The 7,500-nt window shown below is 32.5% G+C and overlaps 2 non-coding genes and 1 pseudogene across 2 annotated transcripts in view; all 3 read left to right on the plus strand.

Annotated features, from left to right (window-relative positions):
- LOC128870969 (small subunit ribosomal RNA) overlaps positions 1-267 on the plus strand; it is a 1,991-nt gene extending 1,724 nt beyond the window's left edge. The window contains exon 1 of the ribosomal RNA XR_008455651.1: positions 1-267. This exon is cut by the window's left edge and continues 1,724 nt beyond it. This is a non-coding gene — a ribosomal RNA (small subunit ribosomal RNA).
- A 575-nt stretch (positions 268-842) lies between these two features.
- Positions 843-1,023, plus strand: LOC128870947 (5.8S ribosomal RNA). The gene has a single exon (XR_008455628.1). It is a non-coding gene; the product is annotated as a 5.8S ribosomal RNA (ribosomal RNA).
- A 437-nt stretch (positions 1,024-1,460) lies between these two features.
- Positions 1,461-5,975, plus strand: LOC128870985 (large subunit ribosomal RNA; annotated as a pseudogene).
- Positions 5,976-7,500: the final 1,525 nt, after the last annotated feature.

Here is a 7,500-nt window from a genome sequence, read left to right on the forward strand (position 1 = left end):
GCTTGGGATTGTGAACTGAAACTGTTCACATGAACTTGGAATTCCCAGTAAGTGCGAGTTATTAACTCGCATTGATTAAGTCCCTGCCCTTTGTACACACCGCCCGTCGCTACTACCGATTGAATTATTTAGTGAGGTCTCCGGACGTGATCACTGTGACGCCTCGTGTGTCACGGTTGTTTCGCAAAAGTTGACCGAACTTGATTATTTAGAGGAAGTAAAAGTCGTAACAAGGTTTCCGTAGGTGAACCTGCGGAAGGATCATTATTGTGTTCCATATCCGTAAGAAAAACAAACAATGCCAAAACAAATAAAAACAAAAACAAACAAAAGAAAAAAAAAAAAAAAAGAAAAAAAAGAAAAATTTATAATTATTTTGAATCCATATTCTTTTTATTCTTTTTCATTCAATTTGTTATCCATCAATTATATCATATTAAATATAATATGATGGTACATTTTGTAATGTTTTTTCTTATTTTTTCTTTTAAAAACCTTTAAACATGAAAATAGAAAGTTGTACTTATTATTCATTTGATTGAATGATAAGTTAATTTGTTCACAATAACAAAAGTGGTATATATTTATTATTATATTTATATATAAATAAAATGATTAAAAAAATACAAAATAATCAAACATAATAAATACCACCACTGTATTATTGTTGAACTAAGACATTCGCAACTTAATAAAAATGTTTAGAGTTAAATATATTTGATATATATTATTGAAAGAAAATCAATTTATATTTTATTATTATTATTATTTAATTTTACTCTTTCAATTAATATATGCAAAAAAAAATTGACATTTGTTATAAATAAAAATAAATAAAAAAATACTCTAAGCGGTGGATCACTTGGCTCATGGGTCGATGAAGAACGCAGCAAACTGTGCGTCATCGTGTGAACTGCAGGACACATGAACATCGACATTTTGAACGCATATCGCAGTCCATGCTGTTATGTACATTAAATTTAATTTTAAAGTACTGCTTGGACTACATATGGTTGAGGGTTGTAAGACTATGCTAAATAAGTTGCTTATTCTTTTATAAAAATAATTGAATTTAAGCAAATGTGTATATTATTGGATTTTAAATAATTCATAATATTAATAGCAAAAAAATAAAGATATATAATGAATTTTTTATTTATTAATATATTCTTAAAAAAAAAAAATCCTCTCAAATAAAATGAAATAAAAAAAATTTTGAATCTAAGTATTCTCTTTAAAAAATTTTCATATTATTTATAATATATAAAATATTAATTTATATATGTAATTAAAGGAGGAATGTCTAGCATAAAAATTAATTTTTTTTATTCTAGAATTGCCTCATTTTACATAATTATTATTTATAATATATATTTATATAAAAGGAAAAAAGAAAAATAGAGATGAAAAGATGATATAATTATTTATTAAATTGTGAGAAGATAAAAAATATTTTAAAACAACCTCAACTCATATGGGATTACCCCCTGAATTTAAGCATATTAATGAGGGGAGGAAAAGAAACTAACAAGGATTTTCTTAGTAGCGGCGAGCGAAAAGAAAATAGTTCAGCACTAAGTCACTTTGTCTATATGTCAAATGTGAGATGCAGTGTATGGAATATCTTAATATCTAGTATGAGAAATTAACGATTTAAGTCCTTCTTAAATGAGGCCATTTACCCATAGAGGGTGCCAGGCCCGTATAACGTTAATGATTACTAGAAAGATATTTCCAAAGAGTCGTGTTGCTTGATAGTGCAGCACTAAGTGGGTGGTAAACTCCATCTAAAACTAAATATAACCATGAGACCGATAGTAAACAAGTACCGTGAGGGAAAGTTGAAAAGAACTCTGAATAGAGAGTTAAATAGTACGTGAAACTGCTTAGAGGTTAAGCCCGATGAACCTGAATATCCATTATGAAAAATTCATCATTAAATAATTAAAAATAATGTGCATTTTTTTCATATAAGGACATTGTAATCTATTAACATAATAAAGTATTTATCAAAAGATCATTGGTGATATTAAGTTTATTTAAATTAATTTGCTTTTTAAGCATATTAACATAGAATAAATACTAATGATTTGATAAAGTGTTGATAGATTTTATTATATATAATGCTAAAATTCATTTTTTGAATTTTACAAAAAATTTAATATCTATGATATTAATATTTATTTGTATGCATTTATATGATTAACAATGCGAAAGATTCAGGATACCTTCGGGACCCGTCTTGAAACACGGACCAAGGAGTCTAACATATGTGCAAGTCATTGAGTTATATTAAACTTAATGGCATAATTAACTTAACTTAAAAATATAATGGGATTAATTTTTAGTCTATTTTCTTAAATAGTCAATTAATTCAATCCCGGGGCGTTCCATATAGTTATGTATAATGATAATTTATTATTATTTATACCTCTAACTGGAGCGTACCTTGAGCATATATGCTGTGACCCGAAAGATGGTGAACTATACTTGATCAGGTTGAAGTCAGGGGAAACCCTGATGGAAGACCGAAACAGTTCTGACGTGCAAATCGATTGTCAGAATTGAGTATAGGGGCGAAAGACCAATCGAACCATCTAGTAGCTGGTTCCCTCCGAAGTTTCCCTCAGGATAGCTGGTGCATTTAAAAATTATATAAAATAATCTTATCTGGTAAAGCGAATGATTAGAGGCCTTAGGGTCGAAACGATTTTAACCTATTCTCAAACTTTAAATGGGTAAGAACCTCACCTTTCTTGATATGAAGGTTGAGGTTATGATATAATGTGCCCAGTGGGCCACTTTTGGTAAGCAGAACTGGCGCTGTGGGATGAACCAAACGTAATGTTACGGTGCCTAAATTAACAACTCATGCAGATACCATGAAAGGCGTTGGTTGCTTAAAACAGCAGGACGGTGGACATGGAAGTCGTAATCCGCTAAGGAGTGTGTAACAACTCACCTGCCGAAGCAACTAGCCCTTAAAATGGATGGCGCTTAAGTTGTATACCTATACATTACCGCTAAAGTAGATGATTTATAAAACAATTTCGATTGATTTATAAATTTTGAAACTTTAGTGAGTAGGAGGGTACAATAGTGTGCTTAGAAGTGTTTGGCGTAAGCCTGCATGGAGCCGCTATTGGTACAGATCTTGGTGGTAGTAGCAAATAATCGAATGAGACCTTGGAGGACTGAAGTGGAGAAGGGTTTCGTGTGAACAGTGGTTGATCACGAGTTAGTCGGTCCTAAGTTCAAGGCGAAAGCCGAAAATTTTCAAGTTTTTAATAAAAAAAAATATTAATAAAATTTATATATATATATTAAAAAATAATTAAATACTTGAATTATTTTGAACGAAAGGGAATACGGTTCCAATTCCGTAACCTGTTGAGTATCCGTTTGTTATTAAAAATGGGCCTTGTGCTCATCCTGGCAACAGGAACGACCATAAAGAAGCCGTCGAGAGATATCGGAAGAGTTTTCTTTTCTGTTTTATAGTCGTACTACCATGGAAGTCTTTCGAAGAGAGATATGGTAGATGGACTAGAAGAGCATGACATTTACTGTTGTGTCGATATTTTCTCCTCGGACCTTGAAAATTTATGGTGGGGTCACGCAAACTTCTCAACAGGCCGTACCAATATCCGCAGCTGGTCTCCAAGGTGAAGAGTCTCTAGTCGATAGAATAATGTAGGTAAGGGAAGTCGGCAAATTAGATCCGTAACTTCGGGATAAGGATTGGCTCTGAAGATTGAGATAGTCGGGCTTGATTGGGAAGCAATACCATGGTTTATGTACTCGTTCTGGGTAAATAGAGAATTACGATTCTTGTTCCCCGGATAGTAGTTACGTAGCCAATTGTGGAACTTTCTTGCTAAAATTTTTAAGGAATTATATCATTCGATATATATTCTTTTTAAATTATAACGATTATCAATTAACAATCAATTCAGAACTGGCACGGACTTGGGGAATCCGACTGTCTAATTAAAACAAAGCATTGTGATGGCCCTAACGGGTGTTGACACAATGTGATTTCTGCCCAGTGCTCTGAATGTCAAAGTGAAGAAATTCAAGTAAGCGCGGGTAAACGGCGGGAGTAACTATGACTCTCTTAAGGTAGCCAAATGCCTCGTCATCTAATTAGTGACGCGCATGAATGGATTAACGAGATTCCTACTGTCCCTATCTACTCCCCCCAGCGGTGCAGGGGTTAGAATATGCCCGAGGTAAGGTATGCCTGTCGTAAAAGGCGACTAAAATCTAGGTTTGCCAGTGCCTGAGTAGTATGGATGCTCAACTGGCAGAGTCTTCGGGTTCGATGTCTTACCGGAGACCTTAACTCGGTACCACGGGGAACAGGAGCCCTCAGAGTTCGCTCTGACCTGTTCTATGGGAACGGCCCTTCGGGGAGGTTTTCGTGGTGGTTGTGGTTGAGACCTAAAGCGCGGGTAGAGCTTTAGCTCGATGTAGTGTTGCAATTAACCGGGTGTCGGGACCCAAAGAACGGCAGAGGTATGGGTAGGCCTCGAGCCCTACCAAGGTGGTCAGTGTGTCCATGCCACACTGCCAATCGGTATCCTTAAATGCTTCGGCATTTTTGGGGCGCTGATCAACGCATTGTATTGATACGTTGTGCTTTTGAGCACCGTGGGTTCAGGCTGTCGCCAGCAGATACTCACGTTAAAAACACCAGACGATGATGTCCCTATCTACTATCTAGCGAAACCACAGCCAAGGGAACGGGCTTGGAATAATTAGCGGGGAAAGAAGACCCTGTTGAGCTTGACTCTAGTCTGGCAGTGTAAGGAGACATAAGAGGTGTAGCATAAGTGGGAGATATTATAGTTTCGGTTATTTTATCAACAATGAAATACCACTACTCTTATTGTTTCCTTACTTACTTGATTAAATGGAACGTGTATCATTGCTTAGCCATTATATGGATATATTTATATATCTTATGGTATTGGGTTTTGATGCAAGCTTCTTGATCAAAGTATCACGAGTTTGTTATATAATTGTAAACATATTTTAATAAAATGATATCACTTTAATGTGTTATTATTATAATTAAAATTTGGTATAACTCCAACACTCAGGTATGATCCAATTCAAGGACATTGCCAGGTGGGGAGTTTGACTGGGGCGGTACATCTCTCAAATAATAACGGAGGTGTCCCAAGGCCAGCTCAGTGCGGACAGAAACCACACATAGAGCAAAAGGGCAAATGCTGACTTGATCTCGGTGTTCAGTACACACAGAGACAGCAAAAGCTCGGCCTATCGATCCTTTTGGTTTAAAGAGTTTTTAACAAGAGGTGTCAGAAAAGTTACCACAGGGATAACTGCCTTGTGGCGGCCAAGCGTTCATAGCGACGTCGCTTTTTGATCCTTCGATGTCGGCTCTTCCTATCATTGTGAAGCAAAATTCACCAAGCGTTGGATTGTTCACCCATTCAAGGGAACGTGAGCTGGGTTTAGACCGTCGTGAGACAGGTTAGTTTTACCCTACTAATGACAATTGTTATTGCGACAGCATTCCTGCGTAGTACGAGAGGAACCGCAGGTACGGACCAATGGTACAATACTTGTTCGAGCGAACAGTGGTATGATGCTACGTCCGTTGGATTATGCCTGAACGCCTCTAAGGTCGTATCCGTGCTGGACTGCAATGATAAATATGGGGCAATTGCATTGTATGGCTTCTCTAAACCATTTAAAGTTTATAAATTTTATTTATAAACGACAATGGATATATGTGATGCCAATGTTATTTGTAACATAGCAAATGCGGGAGGATTAAATATCACCTGTATGTCGCGCTAGTTACTTATTAAAACATTATTTAATACAATGACAATGCCTAGAATCAATTGTAAACGACTTTGGTAACGGGCAAGGTGTTGTAAGTGGTAGAGCAGCTGCCATACTGCGATCCACTGAAGCTTATCCTTTGCTTGATGATTCGAATTTTAATATATATATATATATATATATATATATATTATATATACACACACATATTATTTAATTAATATAACGTGTATATATTTATTTATATATATATATATATATATATATATATATATATTAATTATTAATATATAAATATAATATAACTTTAATAGGATTTCATTCAAATATGAAATCTCTTATAATCAGACTATATATATAAATGTTATGTTATTATATTATTAATTAAGAAAAGCAAATAAAAATTATATAAAAATATTTATTTAACATACATTTATATATATGAAATATATAAAAATATCATAATATCATCATCTCATATATATTAAATATTTTCAAATTTTGGCTAATCGATGATATCAAAATAATTTACGAAAATAAGACATATCTGTGATGCCATCATTATTGGGGTATATATAATATGATAAAAAAATATATGGAAAATATCATCATATATATAATTTATTAATTTTAATATATATTGGTTAACCGATGATGATATTATTGAAATATATAAAATATAATTGAATTATATGAAATCAAATTGAAATGTATTGAGTTAAATTTTTTCCATACATTTTTCACAATGCGTTGTGTACATGGACAAACAGAAACACTCACGGTGAAGGCATGTGAAATATATGAAAGATAATCAAATCGAATTTATATGAAACTATATTCGATTAAATGTATGAAAGTAAAATTTAACAAAATTTTGCCCATACATTTTTCACAATGCGTTGTGTACATTATCAGAAACACTCACGTGAAGTCAAGTGAGATATATATATGAAAGAAAATCAAATCGAATTTATATGAAACTATATTCGATTAAATGTATGAAAGTAAAATTTAACACAATACATTCATTTGATAAACTGAATAAATATATAATAAAGACATTTGAAATATATGGAAAATATCATCATATATATAATTTATTATTTTAATATATATTTGGTTAAATCGATGATATTATTGAAATATATAAAATGTAATTGAATTATATGAAATCAAACTGAAATGTATTTAATTGAATTTTTCCCATACATTTTACACAATGTGTGGTGTGCATGGCAAAAAACACTCACGGTGAAGGCATGTGAAATATATGAAATATAATCAAATCGAATTTATATGAAACTATATTCGATTAAATGTATGAAATTAAAATTTACCACAATACATTCATATGATAAACTGAGTAAATATATAATAAAGCCATTTGAAATATATTGAATTCTATTAAGTTAGATTTTCACCATACATTTTTCACAATGCGTTGTGTACATTGTCAGAAACACTCACGGTGAAGGCAAGTGAGATATATATGAAAGAAAATCAAATCGAATTTATATGAAACTATATTCGATTAAATGTATGAAAGTAAAATTTACCACAATACATTCATATGATAAACTGAATAAATATATAAGAAAAACATTTGAAATATATTGAATTGTATTAAGTTAAATTTTGCCCATACATTTTTCACAATACGTTGTGTACATTGTCAGAAAC

This window comes from Anastrepha ludens, unplaced genomic scaffold (genome assembly GCF_028408465.1).
Source record: "Anastrepha ludens isolate Willacy unplaced genomic scaffold, idAnaLude1.1 ptg000045l, whole genome shotgun sequence".
In the NCBI taxonomy this organism is placed as follows: domain Eukaryota; kingdom Metazoa; phylum Arthropoda; class Insecta; order Diptera; family Tephritidae; genus Anastrepha; species Anastrepha ludens.